Below are 26448 nucleotides of genomic sequence, written 5' to 3' on the forward strand. Positions count from 1 at the left end.
GTTTTCCTAAGCCTGGCAGAGGGGAAACAAGCCTTTAAAATAGTATTCTATCCTGGATTGCCAGGTCACAGGTTTAGGATCCAGCCTAAGTCCGCCCACCCCTCAGTCCTGCCCCCTGGAATGCCCCTTTTGGGGAACTTCACTGGCCTCAGCTCAGCCAGCTTCAGCCGAACCAGGATGCATGTGTTACCCCAGGGTACCTTCAGCTGAGCTGGGGGCAGGGGAACCTCCTGCTGGCTGAGTCAGGAATCAGCTGGCAGAGCCCAAGATCAGTTGCATCCAAAGCTGCTCCTACTAGTGGATCTTGCTATGGGCAGGGCCCACTCCAGACTTAATTTGGCATTATATGTATTGGATTATATCTATTGGCACTATGAGGTTTCCTAGTAGGAATCAGACAGCCCCACAGAGGCATCTGTGGTTAAACCAAGGACTGACCAGCCTTTTAGGACTTGTAAGCATATTGGGAAATATGGGAAACAGCAACCAAAACTGGGTCTCTTGAAGCTGGCAGGACCACTTTTGGCCAGGGCATGCACTTCCAACATGTGTGGAGAGAAACCGCTGACTTTTGCCCAGTTGGAATATAAGCTACTTGAGAAAAGGAACAGGGGGCAATCCTGTGACGAGATCCACCAGGATGAACAGTTTAGGAGGCAGCAGATCTGCGGCTCAGCTGGTGTTAAGTTCCCAACTCCGAGATCCACTGGTGTAGCTTGTTCCTCCCCACTGAGCCAGCGCCCAGCCAGCTGAGCCAAAGTTGGTTGTTGGTCTCCCCAAAGGAGCATTATGGGGGTGGGGCAGGGACAGGAGCAGAGAGAGGCAACTTAGGCTGCATCCGAAGCCAATTCAGCTCACTCACATGCCCTGGCAACACAGCACAGAATATGGTATTAAAGGCTTGTTTTCTCTGTTCCAGGCTTAGGTACAGCAGCCTGAGGAAATTTGCTTTATGCCAGCTTTTTGTGCGAAGGATTGCTCCCACAGATACTTTTGGAAGAGGCAGAGTCAGCCTAGTAATGCAAGTAATGCAAAATAAACAGGAGGTGCAAAAACATATACATTTTAGATCATCAGGTGAGTGTGGAATCTATTTTTGGGCTCCAGGGAATTCTCCTTTCACTCTACCATATGACTTTTCCTTTTATGGAATACCAACAGTTAGAACCTTCTTTATATTTGCATTTGGTGAAAGTTGTAAAGAAATAATGAATCACTAATGTGGCAGCCTTAGGCTGGAAGAGTATTCTAACATACACTGGTGCCCTTCAGTCATTTTAAGAGAGCTTGTGCAGGAGAACCTCTGGTTGGATGTGCCCTTTGCCTTTTTAAAGTAGTTGCAAATCTGTTTTTGCTAAGCACACATAACAGATGCAAATAAATGTTAATTTATTCTAATACATAATGAGGATGAGTCATTTTTTCGTTGGACTATCTCACCCCAAAAAGGCTGTATCTTTTCTGAATGCTTTTCTGTTCCTATTAAAAAGATTAAGTATAATTTTATTATTTCCTGTAGAGTTTACCTGATCTTTCCTGGAGCTGGTTTCTCCTACCTTCTCTAGTTCTTTCCCTTTGGAATTCAACTGTCTGAACAGCAGGCAGTCAAGAAAAAGTAAAGCTTGCTTTCTGGCCAGATGTTCTATTTTTCTCTAGGGCAGTGTCTCTGTTTGAGCAAACATCCCTCTGTCTGCTGAGCCCATGGACTTATGGTCTGAGTGGAGCTCTGCAGGTTTATCAGAGACTTTTTTGTCTGTAATTTCTGTTTTTAAAGAAAATCAAAACCTGACTGTATTGTTTGGCACAATATTGATACTTTCTTCCCACAGTGAATAAAATGAAGTCTATAAGTGAAAGTGGAAAAAAGAGAACTCTATAAAGCAATTCAGAGATTTCCTTGTTTGGATTCCATCTGAATGCTTCTGGCAATAAAGCTGGTGTGTCAGTGGGGCTCACATTTGCTAACAGGGGTTTCATTTTTCTTCTGCAGGTACTACAAAAATCATTGTATTATCTATTCTGATTCACAGACTCTGACTGTGGTTCCTCCAACAAGAAGCAACTCTGATTCTTGGAGGGGTTGTTTGTATGGTGGGGCTAGATTTTGGCCATGCTGGACAAAGTTCTTAAGGAATAATTCTACTGCAGTAACTTGTGCTTTAGGCTGAAAACCGACATGGACAGACTTAGAAAGAAGTCTTACTAAAAGCATTCCCTGCCTGCAAAGGTAAGGCTAAAGGAACTTGATATGCATTTCTGAAACCTAAGGACATGGGAGCTATATCCATTATGTATGTTTCAGAAAGCAGCAGCAGCAGCAGTACATGCTTTGTGTCAAGGAGAAAATGCTTCCCTCCCCTAGGCCTTTGGGTGGAGGTGAGTTGCCCAGGCAACTCATATGTGACCCATGAGAGCAGCAGAATAACCAGAACATACATCAATGATGGGATAAAATCAGGCCAAATCTTTATTGACAGCAGCAGACAGGACAAGGGTTGGCACAGCATTGGGTCCCAGGATCAGTTCATCATTCCACAAGTTGATGGAATGGATCTGCTGGGTTTGGATTGTATGACAGGAGTTGGCCAGTGTTGAACCTTGCCATGGTTCAAGCCAAGCAAGCAAGGTCTCACGGGGGACCAGGGTGCAGATTCCTAGCAGGCAGATACCTAACACAAGCTTGGGTTTGCCATGGTCAATCCTCCCTTCAGACCTATCATACTAGGTTGATCCAGCCCAAGGCCATTTCCGCCCTCATACAAACAATGTTCTTCTGCCTAACAAAGGAAAGCCATAATTTCACTGAGTGAAAGGCGAAAAAATCCCCCAAACCAAGTGCCAATCAGGTTGAGAGAAAAATATTGCTTTCTGGCCCTGTCAACCAGCGACACAAAATTCCTCATTGTAGGCTTTAACCTGAGGGCGGGCAGGCGAGAAGCTCTCAAACCAAAGTTTTATATAGGCATTCCCAGAGCAGAATACAGTGGCACTATTACTTCCCTTGATCTAGATGCTATACTCCTATTGATGCAGCCCAGAATTGCATTGGCTTTTTTAGCTGCCGCGTCACACTGTTGGCTCATGTCAAGTTTGTGGTCAACCAAGACTCCTAGATCCTTTTCACATGTACTGCTCTCAAGCCAGGTGTCACCCATCTTGTATTTGTGCCTCTCATTTTTTTTTTTTGCCCAAGTGCAGTACTTTACATTTCTCCCTGTTAAAATTCATCTTGTTTGTTTTGGCCCAGTTCTCTAATCTGTCAAGGTTGTTTCGAAGTGTGATCCTGTCCTCTGGGGTGTTAGCCACCCCTCCCAGTTTGGTGTCATCTGCAAATTTGATCAGGATGCCCTTGAGTCCATCATCCAAGTCATTGATAAAGATGTTGAATAAGACCGGGCCCAAGACAGAACCCTGTGGCACCCCACTAGTCACTCTTCTCCAGGATGAAGAGGAACCAGTGATGAGCACCCTTTGGGTTCGGTCAGTCAGCCAGTTACAAATCCACTGAGTGGTAGCATAGTCAAGACCGCATTTTACCAGCTTCTTTACAAGAATATCATGGGGCACCTTGTCAAATGTGTTGCTGAAACCAAGGTAGGCTACATCCACTGCTTAAGCCTGCCTTGTAGAATTTTAAGCATAACCTTGCTAACATGTTAAATGAGCGCAATTGTGTGGTAGTTGGAGCATTCTTTGGCACTGCCCTTCTTTGGGATTGGGATGTAGACTGATCTTCTCCAATTCTCTGGCCACTGCTGAGTTTTCCAAACTTGCTGGTATATTGAGTCCAGCACCTTAACAGCATCATCTTTTAAAATTTTAAATAGTTCAGCTGGAATACCATCACTTCCACTGGCCTTGTTATTAGCAGTGCTTTCTAAGGCCCATTTGACTTCACTCTCCAGGATGTCTGGCTCAAGGTCAGCAACCACACTACCTGGGGTGTACGAGACATCTACATCTTTCTGGTATAATTCCTCTGTGTATTCTTGCCACCTCTTCTTGATGCCTTCTGCTTCTGTTAGGTCCTTATCACTTTTGTCCTTTATTCTGGTAATTGCACAAAATGTTCCTTTCATATCTCCAATTTTCTTGAACAGATCTCTGGTTTTTCCCATTCTAATGTTTCCCCTCTATTTCTTTGCATTACTCATTTAAGGAGGCCCTCTTGTATCTCCTTGCTATTCTTTGGAAATCTGCATTCAATTTCCTGTATCTTTCTCTATCTCCCTCGCATTTTGCTTGCCTTCTTTCCCCCGCTATTTGTAAGGCCTCGTTGGACAGCCACTTTGCTTTCTTGCATTTCCTTTTCATTGGGATGGTTTTCATTGCTGCCTCCTGTATAATGTTGCAAGCCTCCATCCATAGTTCTTCAGGCACTCTGTCCACCAAATCTAAATCCTTAAAACTGTTCCTCACTACCACTGTGTATTCATAAGGGATTTGATTTAGATTGTATCTTACTGGCCCAGTGGTTTTCCCTACTTTCTTCTGTTTAAGCTTGAATTTTACTATAAGAAGCTGATGATCTGAGCCACAGTCAGCGCCAAGTCTTGTTTTTGCTGACTGTATAGAACAGTGTTTCTTAAACTTGGGTTCCCAGATGTTGTTGGACTACAACTCCCATCATCCCTGAGCTCTGGCCTTGCAAGCTAGGGATGATGGGAGTTGTTGGCCAAAAACATCTGGAGACCCAAGGTTGAGAAAGCCTGGTATAGAGCTTCTCCATCTTTGGCTGCAGAGATTAAAATCAATTTGATTTTGATGCTGTCCATCTGGTGATGTCCATGTTTAGAATCGTTTCTTGTGTTGTTGGAAAAGAGTGTTTGTGATGACCAACTTGTTCTCTTGGCAGAACTCTATTAGCCTTTGCCCTGCTTCGTTTTGATCTCCAAGGCCAAACTTGCCAGTTGTTCCTTTTATCTCTTGACTTTAGCATTCCAATCCCCTATAAGAAGAAGAACATCCTTCTTTGGTGTCATTTCTAGAAGGTGTTGTAAGTCTTCATAGAATTTGTCAATTTCAGTTTCTTCAGCATCAGTAGTTGGTGCATAAACTTGGATTACTGTGATGTTAAAAGGTCTGCCTTGGATTCGTATCAAGATCATTCTATCATTTTTGAGATTGCATCCCAGTACAGCTTTCATCACTCTTTCATTGACTATGAGGGCCACTCCATTTCTTTTACAGGATTCTTGCCCACAGTAGTTGATACGATGGTCATCTGAACTGAATTCGCTCATTCCCGGCCATTTTAGTTCACTGATGCCCAGGATGTCAATATTTATTCTTGCCATCTCATTTTTGACCACATCCAGCTTACCAAGGTTCATGGTTCTTACATTCCAGGTTCCTATGCAATATTTTGCTTTACAGCATTGGACTTTCCTTTCGCTTCCAGTCATATCCATAACTGAGCGACCTTTCGGGTTTGGCCCAGTCACTTCATCAGCTCTGAATCTATTTGTATTTGTCCTCCGCTCTTCCTCAGTAGCATGTTTGACGCCTTCCGACCTGAGGGGCTCATCTTCCAGCGTCAAAACTTTTATATGCCTGTTGTCTTTGTCCATGGAGTTTTCTTGGCAGGAATACTGGAGTTGCTTGCCGGTTCCTTCTCCAGGTGGATCATGTTTGGCCAAAACTCTCCACATTGACCTGTCCGTCTTGGGTGGTGCTGCATGGCATAGCTCATAGCTTCTCTGAGTTATTCAAGCCCCTTCACCACGACAAGGCAGTGATCCATGAAGGACTTTTGGATACCACCTAGATTTCATGGGCGCTCCAATCCCATTTTTACATGGCCACCATGACATTTCTTTAATTATTTCTTAATAAATTTACCTCATTAAAAATTTGTATCTAATTATTTGTGTGAGGCCTTGCTACTAAATCCAGTTTCTAACTTAACTTATCGGTTGCTTGCTGCTGAGTAAGTTGACAAGCCTAAGGCTCAAGGAGGGTAGGACTCAAACTCATGGCATAAAGTTATAAGAAAGGAGATTCTGACTTAACAACAGGAATAACTTTCTGACAGCAAGAGCCTTTCAACAGTGGAACAGTCTCGGGAGGTCATCGACTCTCCTTCCTTGGAGGTTTCTAAGCAGAGTTTGAATGGCCCTCTGTCAGTGATGCTTGAGCTGAGATTCTTGAAAGACCTACATTGGCTCCCAGTATGTTTCCGAGCACAATTCAAAGGGTTGGTGCTGACCTTTAAAGCCCTAAACGGCCTCAGTCCAGTATACCTGAAGGAGAGTCTCCACCCCCTTTTTTCAGCCCAGACACTGAGGTCCAGCACCGAGGGCCTTCTGGTGGTTCCCTCACTGCAAGGAGTGAGGTTACAGGGAACCACACAGAGGGCATTCTTGGTGGTGGTGCCTGCCCTGTGGAGCGCCCTCCCATCAGATGTTAAAGAAATAAATAACTATCTGACTTTTAGAAGACATCTGAAGACATCTTGCCCTGTTTAGGGAAGTTCTTAATGACTGATGTTCTAATGTATTTTTAATATTTTGTTGGAAGTCGCCCAGAGTGGATGGGGAAACCCAGCCAGATGGGCAGGGTAGAAATAAATTATTATTATTATTATTCCCTTCAAACTCTATGATTCTATGAGCAGAGAGCCTCACTTTTAGCTTTTGCTTCCCTAGAATCTGGGTGACCAGGCTATATAAGCTCTGCCTCTTCTTGTCTCCCGGTCCCCCTCATCTCCTGCTTCTGATTCCAGCCTTCTCTCTGCCACAGACTTTTGTTGGAAGTCGCCCAGAGTGGATGGGGAAACCCAGCCAGATGGGCAGGGTAGAAATAAATTATTATTATTATTATTCCCTTCAAACTCTATGATTCTATGAGCAGAGAGCCTCACTTTTAGCTTTTGCTTCCCTAGAATCTGGGTGACCAGGCTATATAAGCTCTGCCTCTTCTTGTCTCCCGGTCCCCCTCATCTCCTGCTTCTGATTCCAGCCTTCTCTCTGCCACAGACTTCTCCTGCTCACTAAACCCTTTTACCTCTTCTGCCTCTGAAACCTCCTCCTCTCAGTCTGCCCCCTCTTCTCCCTCTCATCGCAGTCCCACCACCAACCCCCTGGCTCTGTGCTGTCTTTTCTTGGGGGTTCTCCATCTGGTGCCTTCCACCATTCCTCTGAGCTGTCTTTTCTTGGGGGTTCTCCATCAGGTGCCTTCCACCATTCCTCTACATCCAGCCAGTCACATGACACCCAATAGTCAAGCAAATGGGTCAAAACTCCATCAGCTGCCACGATCAGCATGGGGGGAATTTGGCACCCCCCTTAGGGATGACACCAGAGGCGGTCCACCCCCCCATGTGGTGCCCCTGCATAATTGTCCTTATTAAAGTAATTTCTCCTTAAAGGAACTGACCTTGACTAATAAACCAACTTTAAAGCAGAGTTACACAATTGGTAAGCTTTTTAATTAAGACTACTAGGAAAAATAGCTTATATCCCTTAAACCAGCAGTTCTCAACCTGTGGGTCCCCAGATGTTGTTGGACTACAACTCCCATCAACCCATGAGCTCTGGCCTTGCTAGCTAGGGGTGATGGGAGTTGTAGTTCAACAACATCTGGGGACCCACAGGTTGAGAATGGCTGCTGAAACATTAAATGCTTAGTGTGTATAATTCAATTCAGACTATAGTTCTAAAAATAAAAATATACTGTTACCTTGAAGAGGATTCTTGCCTATGTTGGTTTAACTTCTGAACTATGCATAATCACTTGAACATTCAAGGCATATTCATAATTTCAAGACTTCGGCTTGAGATCTAGTCTTGCTCCACAGCTGTGCCTTGCAAAATTCTGATTTTACCTGCTGAATTGGATCTTTTCAGATCTGTGGAAAACCTGAAGCGTGATTTTGCTTAACTGATTGATTTCAGCATGTAAGATCGGATTTTCAAAAGGCACAGCTGTGGAACAATGAGAAAAGCTCTTGGACCCAGGAGAACCAATGTGCACACAAGACAATCAATATATGGGTCAAACAAAAGTGTGGAAGAGCCCCTAGATCCTATCACCAGCAGAAGCAGTTTGGTTTGCAAAGGGGGAGAAAGGAATGTGTTGCATCTGAACTGCATATTTCATATCAATACACTCTCCTCCTTCCAATGTCTGGCATAAAGCTCTCTATACAAATTCTTCCTTACCATCGGCTGCAGTGAGGACTGCAGGGCCTGCTCCCTTACAAGGCCTTCACCAGCTGGCCTAGGGGGTGAGGCCCAGGCCCTCACATCCCCAGCTATAAAGAGACTCCTGCTGCAGTGAGGACTACAGGGTTTAGAAGGTGGGACTGGACTCACTGGAACGAACTCTTGGGGAAGTGTGTGGGGGGCATTGTTCTGCTATCGCTTCTGCTCCAAGTGACTAATGTGCTTTAAAATGTTCTTAAGCAGTCAGTAGAATTTTAAGTTTTGTTTTTTTGGTTTTGTTTTTGCTCTGTTGGGGGTAGGATAAACATTTAGTTGGTGCCGGGGATCAGTTTATTTTTAGTATAATTGTAAATTGATTTTATTGATTGACTGATTGATTGATTTAGTTTCTATTGTTTTAGTGGTTTGTTGTATAGTCTGTACAGTGGTACCTTGGGATGCGAACGGGATCTGTTCCGGAACCCCGTTTGCATCCCGAACAGAACGTAAGACGCGACAGTGCGACAGTGCATCAGCACGTCTGTGGGTCACTTTTTGCCACTTCCGTGCATGCATGTGATGTCATTTTGACAGTCTGCACATGCGCGAGCGGTGAAACCCGGAAGTAATGCACTCTGTTACTTCCGGGTCACTGCGGAGTGCAACCCGAAAGCGCTGAACCTGAAGCGTATTTATCCCAAGGTATGACTGTATTTTGTTTTTAAGGGGAGAGGGTCAGGGATGCCAAGGAGTGGCCCCAGTCAACAGAATGGCTGGAGCTGGTTCCACGGTGGGGAGATGCACTGGGACCTCAGTGATCACGGGCAGGAGGAGGAGTTACACTAAGACCAGACCATGTTATTACTAAGGAGGCAGGTTTAGTCGTTGTTTGAAGACTATTCCTGTGTCCGGATCTGGTCTTGACCAGATGAATACTGGAATCAACAAGGGAGACCCACATGACCTGAAGGTGGCCAAGTCAATGATTCATAAGACCATTGCCATCCATGACTTGATCATGGATGGAGGACTTGACCCGGCATGTGTAATGGTTAGATGAAGCAAATGGGCCTGTTCTTGTTGCTGCTTGTCCACCAGGTTTCTTTTATGCACAGCAACCCAGGTCATATGGGCGGGGGGGGGGTTGCAGTGATTTTTAGGAAGTCATTAGCTAGCACCAGGTGTCCTATTGGGAAGACCCAGTTTTCTGAGTGCATGTTCTGGAAGTTGGGCAATAGGGGCAGTACAGGATTCCTTTTTGTGTACTGACCTCCCCACTGCACCAAGGATTCCCTGCCCAAGCTGCTTCAGGTCATGGCAGATGTTCTTCTGGAGACATCTAGTTTGGTTGTCCTAGGGGATTTTAATATCCATGCCAACACGACCTTACAAGGGGCCGCTCGAGACTTCATGGAAAGCATGGCCTCCATGGAGCTGTCCCTGAATAAGTTTGGCCCAACTCATAGTTACAGACATGCCTTAGACCTGGTGTTCACTTCTATGGATGTTGTGATCTGACATTGAGTAAAAGTGAAACAAAAGAAGTGCCATGGTCGGATCACTTCCTGGTGGAACTGGACTTCTCCACAACCCTTCCCCTCTGCAGGGAGGTGGGACCGATTTGGATGGTGCGCCCCCAACACTTAATGGATCCAATGGTTTCCAGAGAGTGGTAGGGATGTTTTGTCCCATGTTAATGGCCTTTCAGCTGATTGCCTGGTGGCCCGCTGGAATGCGGATTAACCAGGGCTATTGACTGTCTGGCTCCGACCCTCCGACCCTCTCTGATTGCATGAAGCCTGGACAGCCCCGTGGTTTTCTCTAGGGCTGAGGGCAATGAAACAATCGCTGAGACAGCTAGAGTGCCAGTGGCAGATAACTCATTCTGAAGCTGACCAGACACGGGTGAGAGCTCAACGTCGAGCCTACCAAGTGGTGGTAGTGACGGCGAAGAGGACCTTCTTCACCACCTCTATTGCATCTGCAGAAAACAGCAGCAGGAGACTCTTTCAGGTGGTTCACAATTTAGTGGAAAAACCTTCACCATCGGGGCCTGGTAAGGACTCCAAGATCTCCTGCAATGATTTTGCAAAGTTTTTTTGCTTAGATTTGGAAAGAGGTAGACTGAACCATGGGAACAGGGTTGGGGCGAGAGAGTGCTAGAGTCCTATCTAGTCAAGTTGCATGGGATCAATTCCAATCTGTTACTCCTGAGGTTGTAGACAGGCTACTTGGATGAGAGAAACCAACTACCTATCTCCTTGATCCTTGCCCATCCTGGCTCATAAAAGCGAGCTGAGAAGGGCTAGCCAATGGACTTTGCGGGGGTGGTGAATGCTTCTTTGAATGAATCCCTCTGTGAGGGAGCTTTCTCAGACCCACTGGAAGAGGCGATCATTAAACTGCTTCTTAAAAAAAAATCTTTAGAACCAGCCAATATAGCCAACTATCGCCCAGTCTCAAATCTTCCATCCTTGGGCAAGGTGATTGAGCGGGTGATTGCTGAACAACTGCAGGCATGCCTGGAGGATACGGACCATTTGGATCTCTTCCAGCCGGGATTCAGGCCTCATCATGGGCCTGAAACTGCCTTGGTCACACTGGTTGATGATCACTGGTGGACTAGGGACAAAGGTGAAAGCTATTTCCTAGTTTTGCTGGACCTTTGATACCATTGACCACAATATCCTTCTGGAATGTCTAGAGGAGCTGGGAGCTGGAAGAACTGTTATAAAGTGGTGTTGGGGGATGAGTGTTCAGACCCCTGGGCTCTCACTTGTGGGCTGCCTCAGGGTTTTGTCCTCTAAGCCATGCTTTTTAACATCTACATAAAGCTGCTGGGAGAGATCATCAGGTTTGGGCTGGGTGTTCATCAGTATGTGGATGATACCCAGCTCTACCTCTCTTTTAACTCAGAACCAGTGAAATTGTTGAAGGTCTTGTGTGAGTGCCTGGAGGCAGTTAGAGGATGGTTGGTGGCTAACAGATTGAAGTTGAATCCTGACAAGACAGAAGTACTGTTTGGGGGGGACAAGAGGTGGGTGGGTGTGGGGGACTCTCTGGTCCTGAATGGGGTAACTGTGCCCCTGAAGGAGCAGGTGCTCAGCCTGGGAATAATTATGGACTCAGCTGTCCATGGAGGCGCAGGTTAATTCTGTGTCCAGGGCAGCTATCTACCAGCTCCATCTGGCATGCAGGCTGAGACCCTATCTGCCCGTGGACTGTCTTGCCAGAGTGGTGCATGCTCTAGTTATCTCCCACTTGGACTACTTCAAAGCGCTCTATGTGGGGCTACCTTTGAAGGTGACCTGGAAATTGCAACTAATCCAGAATGCGGCAGCTAGACTGGTGACCAGAAGTGGCTGCTGAGACCATATAACACTGGTCCTAGGAGACCTACATTAGCTCCCAGTACGTTTCTGAGCACAATTCAAAGTGTTGGTGCTGACCTTGAAAGCCCTAAACGGCCTTGGCCCAGTATACCTGAAGGAATATCTCCACCCTCATCATTCTGTTCGGACACTGAGGTCCAGTGCCGAGGGGCCTTCTGGCGGTTCCCTCACTGTGAGAAGTGAAGTTACAGGGAACCAGAGGGCCTTTTCAGAAGTGGCACCAACCCTGTGGAACACCCTCCCTTCAGATATCAAGGACTTTTAAAAGACATCTGAAGGCAGCCCTGTTTTTAATGTTTGAAGTTTTATTCTGTTTTTAGTGTTCTGTTGGGAGGCGCCGAGAGTGGCTGGGGAAACCCAGCCAGATGGGCAGGGTATAAATTGTTGTTGTTACCATTTGTTTTCTTGTGTTCATCCACAAAGGAGGAAAAACCTTTCTCTTCTGCCATTTTAGGATTGTGTGCTCCCTCCCTCTCTTTGCCCATCTTGCTTCTTGGAGGCTGTATTGGTATGACATAGTCTCACATCCATAACCCTCCAACAGGAGAGAGAAAGAGAGAACAGATATTGCAAGTATTTTCCCATAGAAAAATAGTGTCCAGACAGGGCAACAAGACTGCAGATAACCTTATTCCCATAGGATTGGAAGCACCTAGCTAATCAGGACAGTTATTTGCTGCAATTTGCAGAACATCATTTGTTCAAGAATGACACAAAGCAACCCACAGAAAGCACTTGGAAACATTTCCCCTATGTAACTCCGATTTATTCACCCATCAAAATTCTTTCAGGATGCTGGCAACTGATCCCATTGCTTCTGCTGCCACTGCAGTTCTGTGCTGAGAGAAAAGAGTTTGATCTAAACGCCACTTTGGAAGCTGGGCAGGATGCAGCAGAAGGAGCAGGCAGGTTGTGTTGCTCTGGCACAGTGGAAGGACAGGGAACCATCACAAGGTCACCTGGCATCTGTGCTCCAGTGGGAGAAAGGGGCTTCCTTTATTGCAGCTCAGAAAAGCTCTCCACTCACCTCTAGATTCTTCTCTTCTCAGCCCCTTACCTGTTTATTTCTGCCCTCCCAGCCCCCAGCCCTTTCTCCCCCTTCTGGTGCCCCAGTTTCTCCCCACCCCACCTGCTTGCCTCACTCTTTCTTTCTCTTCATCCACACTATTTCTGCTCCCTCTGAGACTCATCCTTGCTCTTGCTCTTCCCACTCAAGCTTTTTCTGTCAAGTGTATTCTGAGGGCCAAGAAACTGTGCCTGAACTTTTGGAAGATGGAGGCTCTTTGGGTGGGTGGTTCCCACGCTTGGGAAATTGGCAAGAACTTTGCTTCAAAGGGGTTGCCCTCCCTCTGGAGGAGAAAGTGCATAGCTTGTGGGTCTCAGTCACGAGGGGCTCAAGTGTCTTGTGGCCACAAGTGCCTTTGACCAGCTGCATCTGGTTTGCCCATTGTGGCCATTCCTGGGCAGCGATCGCCGGATCCCAGTACTCCATGCATTGGTACCTTCAAGGCTAGATTACTGTAAGGCGCTCTATGTGGGGTTGCCCTTGGCAGCGGCGGAGCTTCATGCTCCGGCACTGGGGGGCGGAGAGCAGGTGGTGTGGGGCTGGCATGTGACCCGGGGGCGTGGGGTGGCACCTGCAGGGGCGTGGCGCACATCCTGGGGCATGGCGTGCCAGTGCAGGCAGGGGGCAGCAGCGCTGGCCCCCCACCGGGATTGCACTGCTGGGGGTGGTACGCTCTCCCCACACTCCTCTTCCTCCGCCAGTGGCCCTTGGGCCTGGCTCGGAAGCTCCAGCCAGTGCAGAAGGCTGCAGCCAGATTGCGGGTGGGAGCTTCTGGTTGAGAAGATGTGGAATCATCATTAAAGCAGCTGCCCTGGCTGCTCATCTGCTACCGAGCCAGATTTGCAGTTCTTGCCTTGCCTCACAAAGCACTGGGTGCCTCAGGGATTGCTTGGATCCTTATGGTCCAGCTCAGTCATCAAGATCTGTAGGAGCAACAGTGGTCATTCCCTGGGTTGGTGAGGTTTGTTTGACAACAACAAGAAATTGAGCCTTCTGTGTCATCTGCTCTGTCCTGTGGAACTCCTGGCCAATGGAGGTTCAGAAAGCACTTTCTGTGCCAACTTTTAAATGCCACAATCAAAACAAATGCAAACGCAACACGCTGGCTAATAACTGGTAGTGGATATATAATTAATTAAAATGTCATTCAAAATATACAAATATGCCACTTCAAAGTAATGTATTTACATCTCACAAAATATGCAAGTGACTGTAAGTTGTTGTATATATAAGAGTCAAATGAGGAGTCAAACAAATCAATGAATGGCGAGGAATACCAAGCCATCACTCAAAGGAAGAAATCCTAGAAAAGTCTCAAAGGAAAACATCTCTCAGAAATCTTAAAAGGAAGTCTCAAGAGGACAGTGTGTCCAGAATAATTCACTGTTTCGGAATAAAGTCTTCATCAGCTGAAAATGGAAAAGAAGGCATTGCTAGCAATGAATGACAACAAAACTGAGCAACCTGCATGTATGTTATACAGTAAAACAAAATATATAAAGAGGTACATACCGAATAATTATCAATGAAAAATTTTCATACTAGTGGGAATCTTGCTAGTGGATCAGTGCTCACTGGATAGTGTAGCTGCTGATGCTTACAACACAAATGCATAGGATATATAAAGTTAACCACAGGTGTTTCAAATAACAATAAATTGAGGACAATGTAAATAAACTTAAAGGGACAGTACATCAATATGGTATCATTAATGCAAAGACAACCCATAAAGTGACAGACTTAAAGTAGCACAGATTTGAATACTTGTAAAAAATTATTTACATATGACGGATTTTACATAAAACAGATTTTAAGTGAAACAATTGAAGTCAAGTTCTGAATTCAACCGCCCCGGATATATAGATTTAAACAAATAAATTAAACGGGTTTCTTGTTGACGCAATAGATGTTCAGAATCTTGCCTAACCTCACATTTCTTCTGGTTTATCCATAGTACTGTAAATAATATATCAGTTTCCGAATGGTGATATGTGATGAAGTGTTCAACCAGAGGTGCCTCCATCACTGCATTCCTTATACGGGAATGATGTTCTCCAATGCGAACCCCGACTGCTCGTGTTGTGGAACCAATGTACAGTAAGTTACACGGACATCTGATGAGATAAACTACATCTTCAGTTTGACATGTACTAAATTGACGAATGGTGAACCTAAAGTTAGAATTTTCATCATAAATCTCTTTGATCTGTAACGAGAAGGGGCAGGATGAACATCTGCCACATTTATAATGATCCGTAGGGCTGGTATTGACAATAGAATGAGTGAAAATCATCTCAGTATGCACCAATATGTTCTTAATAGACTTGGTCCTCCTAAGGTCAATGAGGGGAAAGTCGGTACATCCTTGGACATGCCACAGAATGTGCCAGTGCTTACGAAAGATCCTAATAATTCTATCTGAGTAAGAGGTGAATTTTAACGATCCTGTGATGCGGGTATTAGACACTGGAGATGGGTTCATGGTGAGAAGTGTTGAACAATCCTTTAATAAGGATCTTTGTTTAGACATATTAATGACTGAAATTGGATAACCCCTAGAGTGGAGAGAATCCAAAAGAGCATCCGCACTATTGAGGAAATCATGATGAGATGAAGAGTTTCTTTTAATATGCAAAAATTGTCCATACAGTAGATTGTCCTTAAGACATCTAGGATGAAAGGAAGAGTAATGTAGTAAAGAGTTGCAGTCGGTGGGCTTCCGATAAGGTTTAACAGACAGATAACCATCCTGTTTGATGACTTCAACATCTAGGAAAGTACATGAAATGAACTGTGATGTCCAAAAAAAGATAAAGAGGAATGTATGGAATTAATCCATGCTGAGAACTGTAAGAAATCATGTTCATTACTGAAAAGAAAAAATAAATAATCTATGTATCTGTAATAAATAAAGATGAAGAGTAGGAGTTATTATGTAGAATGTGAGCATTTTCAAAGGAATTCATGAAAATATTCACTACTAAAGGAGATCCCATCGCTACTCCCTGTGATTGAAAATAAAATTGATCCATGAACCGAAAATAATACTTTTCGAACACTATGTCCAATAAATCAAGCAAGAATTCAGAAGGGGGAGAGGGGTCTCACCGTGATTGCCAGAGATGGCTGATGATGAACTGTACTTCATCTAGAGGAATATTGGTGTAGAGGGAGGCTAAGTCTAAAGATGCTAATACCAAAGTTTCAGTGACTCTAGTACGCTCTATTATACTTTTAAATGCCTGCTGAAAACATTTCTGTTATGCCAGGCTGATGCAGGCAGTTAAGAGTGCAGCCCCCACAATGGCTTGATGATGTTTGCTTTTACTTTATTTTTGCTTTTAACTTGTTTTTAACTTCTTATGATTTTATTGTTTGGCTTTGTTTTTATATTGTTGTAAACTGCTGTGTTCTATTATTATGATGCAGCGGTATATCAATATTTTTATAAATAGATAAAATAAATCCCTGTGTGTGTTTCTGTGTCAAATGTGCTCAATGCAGCTGTGACTTCTGTCTCTACCTACTACTTAAAATAGGTTTATGCTTTGAAAGTACACACATTATTTAAAGCATGTAGTCAAAACATCCTTTTGAATAAATATCACCTATACCAACAAGTTGTCCTCAGCTAGGTTTTCTTTCTTATTTGAATGTATAGTGATTTGAATATATTATAATTTATAATATTATATTAATTCAGATTATGCAACTTGAATAATTTTTGTACACTTTGAAGTAAACACCTTTTGCTTGCATTTTCCCATTTTTAAGATTCTTTGCAAGTTAGGGAAAAAAACTTTGTTTTGTTTCTGAAACTGTCTCAAAACTGGAGTCTCAAAATGGTAGTGGTATGTCTAAACCACAGACTCTGTTGGAATTTGGTGTATATTTTATTTTCATTAATTTAAAATCCTTTTATACTAACCTTCATAAAAATATCTTACAATATTTGCAATAAATCAGTTCACAATAAATAATTAGAAAAACAACAAATGCAATGAAGAAGAAGAAGAAGAAGAGCTTGGATTTGATATCCCGCCTTTCACTCCCTTTATGGAGTCTCAAAGCGGCTAACATTCTCCTTTCCCTTCCTCCCCCACAACAAACACTCTGTGAGTTGAGTGGGGCTGAGAGACTTCAGAGAAGTGTGACTAGCCCCAGGTCACCCATCAGCTGCATGTGGAGGAGCGGAGATGCGAACCCGGTTCACCAGATTACGAGTCCACTGCTCTTAACCACTACATCACACTGGCTCTCACAATGCAGCAGCAAAAAATCAGGTATCTGGCAGCTGATATCTGTACAGTGGAACCTCAGGTTGTGAACGTGATCTGTGCGGGAGGCACGTTCGCAACCCGCAGCACCGTGTCTGCACACGCACGGGTCGCGATTAGGTGCTCCTACGCATGCGTGAGAGCCAAAACCCAGAAATAACCCGTTCCGGTACTTCCAGGTTTGGCGCGGTGCGCAACCCGAAAACACATAAACTGAAGCGTCTGTAACCCAAGGTACCACTATATTGGATTTTAATTGATTTTATTTATGTGCTGTTGTTTAATTAATTAATTAAACTTATTTTCATATATCAATCAATCAATTTATTACAGTCAATAGACCAAAAATAAAAGGCATAGAGTACACAAGATTCTCAGAGCAAAGCAGATTGTAAAGTGTAGTGTACGAGCAATCCTATAAAGCTACAATAATTTCAAGTTCATCACTGAAGTTGGTCCCTGCAGTTGCAACTGGTGAGCTGGTCATTTGCTGTCATTGCTACTGACAGAAATTAAGGAACTACCAGTGATATATTGGGGTTTAACATAAAATTTCACCGACCTTCCTGGTCATTTAGTCAGCAAAAGGCCAACTGTCTCCTGCTGACCTCCAGCACAGAAGTGAAACAACAGAAGGATTCCACCTCCGAATCATTTTGTGGTTCTACCCTTAAGAAAAGAGGGTTGCCAGCCTTCTTGCCCCCATGCACTTGAGAGGGAGGAACATGAGATTTGGCGAGAAAAAAAGCTCTGCAATATTTAACATGATGTAGATTCCTAAAGTAGGCAGCAAACTGGAATAGATGGTCACATGTAGGAAGAGCAAGCTGACTTTCCTTTGGCTTTGTCCTCTTAATGGGAATTTCTCACCTTTAACAATTAATTAGAATGTCTTGTGCACAATTGGTACCTTAAAAACCAAGTAAATATTGCCAAATCTCCCAGTCATCCCATTTCTTTCTAATGTGCTTTACAATTGTTTATTTATTGCTTCCATATCCCACCTTTTTCTCCAAGGAGCTTCCTGCTCCTCATATATTTCCCACAAGGACCCTGTGAGGTAGGGCAGACTGAGAGGCAGGGACTGGCCCCCAGGGCCACCCAGGGGGGATTCAAACCCTCTTCTCCCTGACACCAACTACCAAACCACACTGCAACATCCCATTTCTATTTAAATGGTATATTTCAGAACTCCGTAAATGCAAATATAATTAAAGTATCTGAGGAATTATTCTTTTTGCAAAAGCAGTAAAGTGTTTCTGTAATTCCTCTTGAATTCTGTAATTCCTCCAAATTTAACCATAAGTCAATCCCTCCTTCCCTTCTCTTCCTCATTTTGTAGGGTGATCTGCATTTTGAATGAGCTGACAGACTGGATATGTTTGATCAGAGTTTAACACACATCCTTCTTATCTGAAATAATGTGAAAAATGTTATTTGGATTATAATCAAAGCTTTCATTTGTACAGCCTATGGCTGTCAGTGTCATAAATATGCACAGATCTCTGCCACAGCAAGACTTTTCCAAGAGCATTTCATGGTACTTTTCATTCATAGGAACCAGATTGGATTTGTTTTAGGGCATAATATACTTCTCCCTCACCCCCCCTTTTTTTTTTGGCTATGATACAGGATTAAAAAATGTGCTTTTAAGAAACTTGCTCTCGTTGCATGACTGTCCTCATTTCGTAAAGCCCCAAGTTTTATTAACTGTCTAAATAGCCTGTTATCATTATTGTTTATGCACTGAGCAACCCATGACATCCTGCTTACTGTATCTACCTTCCATTGCTCTATCTCCCAGCTGATGCATTTGCCCTCAGTTAGTATTGTGAATTTTTCTAGCAGATAATGACAGTGTTTCGCATTCGTAGCCACGAGCCAAGTTACATGCCACAGAATACAAATGTGCGAGAGGTGGTGGTTTCATTATCTTAGGGTCAGTAGAATTTCAAGAGCTCTGAAATTACCTCTATCAGTGATGCAAGTGTCAACTTAGTTTTAATAAATCTTTCGAAACAGCCACAAGTTACTTCTAGGACATCTTCTTTCTGGAAATACATCATTCAGCTGCCAAAACTCACTATCAGTTGGGAGCAAATAGAATTTTGTCTATTAAATGCAAAACCCCACTTTGGCTTCAGCACGCCATCCCACTGTGATAGCTAGAAGTGTGATTAACTTGGGTGTTTAGCTGATATCAATCCCAATATATCCGCTTCCACTTAAATAGAAGCAAGTTTTGGGGAAATTGGCTCTTGCACAGAATATGCAGAGGATATACTGCCTTCACCACTCCTCAGATTAACTCTGGCATTTGAACTTTAGATGCCATTAATGTTGTGAAAATAGTTGGGGGGGGGTATATGAACTAACGGGGGACCCGGGATGTGTAATTGCAGCTAGTTGTGCAGTAAAGTGCAAGTGACGGATTTTCATTTCTAACACGCTGATCCTAAACACATTACTTGGAAGTTAATCCTATTAAAATCAATAGTACTTAATCCCAAATAAATTTGCTTAGAATATGCATGTAAGAATGCCAGTAAAATGACTTTGCGGAATGCAGAACTTCATGCAATAATACTTTCCTAGCCTAATGCATTACAGACACTGAGTGCTATAGCAGCAGCTCAAGACTTATTGATTGATTTGGTTTATTTCTATGCTGTCTTTCCATAGTGAGTTGTGTCCAAAGCAATTTACAATGAATTTCCACTTACTATCCAAATACAAAGTGTTCAATGGGGGGATCACTTTATCAGTGAATTTAAATATAACAAAGTCCAGCAATTTAGCAAACATAGAATAAATTGAATATCACAAAAGAAATAGTCTAGACTTAAATGCATGAGTATAGCGCAAAAATAACATTAACAGATCATAAAGTTCCTTGTGCTGGTCTTGCTGCACTCCAAGGAGGCTCAGACTCAGTTGCCCATTTTACTTGAGCATGAAGTCAGGGGCAGGTGCACCCCCACCACACACCCCCTACCCCCCACTTCTGTCACACTGCTCACATCCAGTTTATAGCCTTCCATGAGTTCAAGAGTCATGAACTGGGGTGAGTCATCTCCTCTACTCTTGGAGGCTCCCTGCACAATAAGACATTGAAATCATGAGCAGAGGAGGCTCCTTGCTTCAGATCTTCACCCTTAAACATGTGGAGAGCTGTCAACAGAGTGATGTGCTGGGGGCCGGGTGGAAGGGGGCAGTGCACTCCCCACTCAGTTGAAACGTGCTTTAGTTGAGAGTCCTGCATTGGAAGGGATTGCACAAGATGAGCCTCAGGGTGTCTCCCAGCTCTACCGTTCTATGATTATCTTAAAATGAGCAGCTATAGAGTGCTCTAGTGAAACATGTGTTCTAAGATGTTCAACACTCAGGGCAGGACTATTGCTCATGCAGTTACACTGTGAACTGCCCCGAGATCTTGCACACAATCAGCATGCACACTCCTGCGGACAAGCACACAGAGAACAGGGCCAAAGGGGGGCGGGGGAAGAACAGGGGAAAGCTGGGTAGAACATATTCTGCATCCTCATTCCTTTATGAGATGCATTTCTCCAGCATTGCCAACTCATGGTGGGAAGATGGGCTGGGCCAATGTGAAGTGCAGTGATGTCAGAACTACATGCATATTGATTAAGGCAGGCGGGACTCATGATGGGGCTGTTGCAACATTTTCTTACAGAAAGCCATGTCTTGGCACACACATTCAGCCATGAGAGAAAAATCATATTACACATCAAAGCTTAAAAAGAAGAGACCTCCCAGTTTGAACTTTCCATTTTCACAGTCTGATTGAAATCTGCACATGTCAGTTCAAATCTTTCCAAGCGGCTGTAAGAGAATAATTTCCCACTTTGCTGTTGCAGCAGTTGTCATAGACTGCAGCAATGTAGATCGGAAAGTGTGAGTAGACAAGTCACTGCAGACAGTAGCCAGAGAGGTTTCTGTGTTGACACATCCCAGACTCAGGTCCCGTTGACAAACCAAACTATGCATTCCGTGCCATTGCATGAAAGGAAGCCCTGAAAAGCTATGTGTGTGTGTGTGTCTCAGACACACATGTGGGAGATGATTGTCTATGGAGAAATAATGAGAGGAGATGTGTGATCCTTACACACAAACAGCCAATTTTCTGTTGCCACTCCTCACCAGGTGCTGTTTCAGCTTGCAGGGTTCCAGTTGCATGTCTGCCATTTCCACAAATGTAGAAAGCCACAAGAGGGAAAGAGGTTGGAGAGAAAGGTGCTGCAGAGAAAAATTGATTGCAGAGAGGGTTAAGCACAGTCTCCCTTTGCCATTTCTGTGCTGAAACTCCATCTTTCCCAACACTGCTTTTTGGGGGGCGGGGGAGTCCCCGGGGTTTTTCTACATGTGGCTGTGTATTGCATTTCTCCTGAAAGCCAAATCAAGTACAGTATACAAACACAGAATTATGATAGGCAAGGTCAAAGTTTAAAGAGGTGATCTACTCTAAGGAAACAATTGGGTGAGATAAGAGACAGTAGCTCATCTTGCTCAGTCTACAAACTAGCTCATGTTTACAAGCAAGAGCCTTTTCCTTCTTGCTGCTTGAGATCCTTTTCGCTGAAGATCCAGGTAAAATGAACTCCAGAAGGCTATAAAGGCAGGTTTTTACTACAATTGCTCCATGGTGGAGACTTGTGGGCTATAGATAACCCTGGTCCAAAATAAGTTTCCATGTAGATGGTTACAATGCCTAGATCAGGGGCCCTATAGCTCCTGCTCTGCCTGTGCTGACTGGGGCAGATAAGGGTTGAAGTCTAACAACATCAGGGGAGGGGGAACAAGAGCCCCATCTCTGACTTGGCTCAACAAAGTGAACTACGTTAGTGAAGCATTAAATCTTGTCATTAAAAAAAAACCAGGCATATACTGTAAGTCAACATTGTTTTTCTGGTTGGATATTATTATTTTGAAAGTTTGGAGGAGAGCGTATTATACATAGGATAAGCTCTACATAGTAGTTCTGAATTTGGATTTTTCAGTTCCTCTCTTATATGATTTGGACTACGTGAAGGCCAAAAGTATATAGATGCAATAGCTGCTTGGTGTTTCACTTCAGAAATTTGTGCTGGTGTTTTCTCCTGTAAATTCAACTTCCTATGAGGATAATTTACATTTCCTAAAAAAAGTTTAATTTATTGTCTTGCAGATATTAACAAAGCAAACAAGGGCCCCTTTCTCCCAAGAAGAGTACAGGCAGCTCCCCATATACCTGGGGGTTGGGTTCTGAGGCACTGCCTGCGCCAGTGGGACATGCCTAAGCCCCCTTACTGTGCCCAAAACAAGGTGTGCATCAGTGGTTCTGCACATGCCGATCATGCAGAAATGGGGAGTTGCCTGTACATCACTGAATCTTAAAACAGAGCAATACAAGCCATGTTGCCCATCAAGCAAAGTGGTTCCTCCTTAAGTCTCCAGAAAATTTACATTGACATTTTACATTAAGATGGATTTCACTTTCTTTAATCTACCATTTTAAAGATGCAATTTATATTTTTGAATTCAGACACTGCCAGGCCAACAGTATACTGTAAGGGACTTACCCCTAAGAAAATGTGCACAGAATTGCAGCATTAAGTCTGTGAATTAATGTTGATTGTCTCCTCTTGCCATGTGAATGGCAGAGAACTGCTGGAGCAGAGTAATTCTCATGCACTACAGGAGGTCTGGTCTTATCCAAATCCCAACGGTACTTGAGCGAATCGATGAAATGACCAGGAAAGCCTAATTAAAGCTGTTCAGCTCAAATGTATTGATGTATTACATCTATTATGGCTTGGTTCAATAGGTCCACCCTGTGAGTGCTGCCACAGCCTGTAAAGCAAACTAAACAGGCTGAATAAATAATGCCGAACGGAAAAAAGTTGCCCGTGAAATCAAGGTGCAGAACAGTGAAATGCAACAGGGTGACCCGTGAACTTATTATCACATAGTTCTATATAGATAATTACATTGTTTATTGTTTTATCGGGTGGGAGGGATGCAAATGCCAAGATTAAAAATTAATAGCTGCTTTGTATACCCAAGTGACTGCTCTCCTGCGCTCAGCCATCTTTTGCTGTACTGGAAGTGTGATTTTTACCACTTCAAACCACTTTGTTCCATTCCAACGTGTTGTGGATGACCTGCAGCTAACAGTGATGGATAATGTTTCATGTGGCAATCTCTAAAGGCCTTCAAGATATTTGGGCTCCCCAGGCTAGACAGAAAACATTGAAAACGGACTGGCATTGCCATTGGAAACCAGAAGCATCAGAAGGCAAGTCATATGAATCATAGAATCATAGAATCATAGAGTTGGAAGAGACCACAAGGGCCATCGAGTCCAACCCCCCGCCAAGCAGGAAACACCATCAGAGCACTCCTGACATAAGGTTGTCAAGCCTCTGCTTAAAGACCTCCAAAGAAGGAGACTCCACCACACTCCTTGGCAGCAAATTCCACTGTCGAACAGCTCTTACTGTCAGGAAGTTCTTCCTAATGTTTAGGTGGAAACTTCTTTCTTGTAGTTTGGAACCATTGCTCCGTGTCCGCTTCTCTGGAGCAGCAGAAAACAACCTTTCTCCCTCCTCTATGTGACATCCTTTTATATATTTGAACATGGCTATCATATCACCCCTTAATCTCCTCTTCTCCAGGCTAAACATACCCAGCTCCCTTAACCGTTCCTCATAAGGCATCGTTTCCAGGCCTTTGACCATTTTGGTTGCCCTCCTCAGGACACGTTCCAGTTTGTCAGTGTCCTTCTTGAACTGTGGTGCCCAGAACTGGACACAGTACTCCAGGTGAGGTCTGACCAGAGCAGAATACAGTGGCACTATTACTTCCCTTGATCTAGATGCTATACTCCTATTGATGCAGCCCAGAATTGCATTGGCTTTTTTAGCTGCCGCGTCACACTGTTGGCTCATGTCAAGTTTGTGGTCAACCAAGACTCCTAGATCCTTTTCACATGTACTACTGTCAAGCCAGGTGTCACCCATCTTGTATTTGTGTCTCTCATTTTTTTTGCCCAAGTGCAATACTTTACATTTCTCCCTGTTAAAATTCATCTTGTTTGTTTTGGCCCAGTTCTCTAATCTGTCAAGGTCGTTTTGAAGTGTGATCCTGTCCTCTGGGGTGTTAGCCACCCCTCCCAGTTTGGTGTCATCTGCAAATTTGATCAGGATGCCCTTGAGTCCATCATCCAAGTCGTTGATAAAGATGTTGAATAAGACCGGGCCCAAGACAGAACCCTGTGGCACCCCACTAGTCACTCTTCTCCAGGATGAAGAGGAACCATTGATGAGCACCCTTTGGGTTCGGTCAGTCAGCCAGTTACAAATCCACTGAGTGGTAGCATAGTCAAGACCGCATTTTACCAGCTTCCTTACAAGAATATCATGGGGCACCTTGTCAAATGCCTTGCTGAAACCAAGGTAGGCTACATCCACTGCGTTCCCTTCATCCACCAGGCTTGTAATTCTGTCAAAAAACGAGATCAGGTTAGTCTGACATGACTTATTTTTCAGAAATCCATGCTGACTCTTGGTGATCACAGCATTCCTTTCTAGGTGCTCACAGACTGTTTGCTTAATGATCTGCTCCAGAATCTTCCCTGGTATTGATGTCAGACTGACTGGGCGGTAATTATTTGGGTCCTCTCTTTTCCCCTTTTTGAAAATAGGGACAACATTTGCCCTCCTCCAGTCTGCCGGGACTTCGCCTGTTCTCCAGGAATTCTCAAAGATGACTGCCAGTGGTTCTGAAATCACATCTGCCAGTTCTTTTAATACTCTTGGATGCAGTTCATCTGGCCCTGGAGACTTGAATACATCTAGACTAGCCAAGTATTCTTGTACTATCTCCTTAGTTATTCTGAGCTGTGTTTCCTCTGCTGAATCATTTGCTCCAAATTCTTCAGGTCGGACATTGTTTTCTTTATCGGAGAAGACCGAGGCAAAGAAGGCATTGAGGAGTTCAGCCCTTTCTGTGTCCCCTGTTTGCATTTCACCATCTTCTCCTCTGAGTGACCCCACTGTTTCTTTGTTCTTCCTTTTGCTACGAACATACCCATAAAAGCCTTTTTTGTTGCTTTTAACCTCTCTAGCAAGCCTGAGTTCATTCTGTGCTTTAGCTTTTCTGACGTTGTGTCTACACGTGCTGGCTATTTGTTTGAATTTCTCTTTGGTGGTTTTCCCCCTTTTCCATTTTTTGTACACATCCTTTTTTAATCTTAACTCAGTTAAAAGTTCTTTAGATAGCCACCCTGGCTTCTTTAGGCACCTTCCATGTTTCCGTCTCACTGGTATTGCCTGAAGTTGTGCTTTTACTATCTCCCTCTTAACAAACTCCCAGCCATCATGAACTCCCTTTCCTTTTAGTATTACTGTCCATGGGATCTCACCCAGCCATCCCTAAGTTTTATGAAGTCGGCTTTCTTAAAGTCAAGAAATTGAGTCCTAGTATGCTTGGCTGCTCCTTTCCGCTGTATAGTAAACTTCAGAAGAGCATGATCACTCGCGCCTAATGATTCTTCCACTTCTACCCCACTAACCAGGTCATCAACATTGGTTAGGACCAGATCTAAAATAGCTCTTCCTCTTGTTGCTTCTCCCACTTTCTGGACAATGAAGTTGTCTGCAAGGCCAGTGAGGAATCTGTTTGACCTTATGCTCTTGGCTGAGTTTGACATCCAACAAATATCCGGGTAATTGAAGTCCCCCATTACTACTATCTCCCTTCCTTAAGTGAGTCAGCACTTAAGCATAGTCTTCTATATGAAAGTGCCCAGCATTGCTTGGGTATTCCAAGAAACAAAGAAATATTAAGATTTTAAAATGGAACAGGTCCATGTTAGTTTCTGTTTGCCACTGAGCAGTGCTTTGGAGTCACAGGACTCTGTTTACATTCCACACATTCCATACTGTTGGAAGTGTCACGGGAGACGGGAGACAGATTTGACATACTGTTTTCCTGTTCCTTTGTTTCATTTGCTCTCTGCTTTCACAGACAGAGAATGTGTTTTTCTTTGCTGCCTGCGTAACTTAGTAATAGAACTCATAGCAATGTAGCCCAAACCTCTCTTCTCTTTCCTGTGCTGGAAACTCTGCTGAATGGAAATGTGCCTGAGGCTTCATCAAAGGCTCAGGTCGTTAATTATCATCGGAGGCGATTCCGAAGGACTCGGCCGGAGGAAAATGAGCTTTATCAGCTTGGCTGAGCGGACATCCCGACAGTCCATGCAGTCAAAGTGTGGTGCGGGGGTGTTTGAAAGCCATCTTGCAAACATCCCTAGGCCATCTTTTGCAGAATTAGGAGTTATCCAGCAATAGTTAGTTAAATTCATGACTTGGTTGTATATCCAGAAGCTGATGCAGTCATTTTTCCAGAGTGAAGAAACCTCCTATAGGTCCCAAGTATTTTGTCATCAGTTCTACACTGGAGATGTGGTGAATCACAAGTAATTTTCAACCTGGCTGGGCCTCTGGCATTATGCCACTAGAACACAAGTGAGAACTTCATGCTACACTTCTTTGAAAGCCATCCGGCTG

The 26448-nt window shown here is 44.0% G+C and overlaps 1 protein-coding gene across 1 annotated transcript in view; it reads left to right on the forward strand.

Moving 5' to 3' along the window:
• The window catches only part of LOC310761199 (uncharacterized protein), a 43239-nt gene extending 18204 nt beyond the window's left edge, over positions 1-25035 (forward strand). The window contains exon 2 of the mRNA XM_083610986.1: positions 24854-25035. The gene's annotated coding sequence lies outside the window, so the exon portion shown is untranslated. The remainder of the gene's footprint in view (positions 1-24853) is intronic.
• The last annotated feature ends 1413 nt before the right edge of the window (positions 25036-26448 follow it).

This window comes from Podarcis filfolensis, assembly GCF_964270895.1.
Source record: "Podarcis filfolensis genome assembly, chromosome: 4".
Classification (NCBI taxonomy): domain Eukaryota; kingdom Metazoa; phylum Chordata; class Lepidosauria; order Squamata; family Lacertidae; genus Podarcis; species Podarcis filfolensis.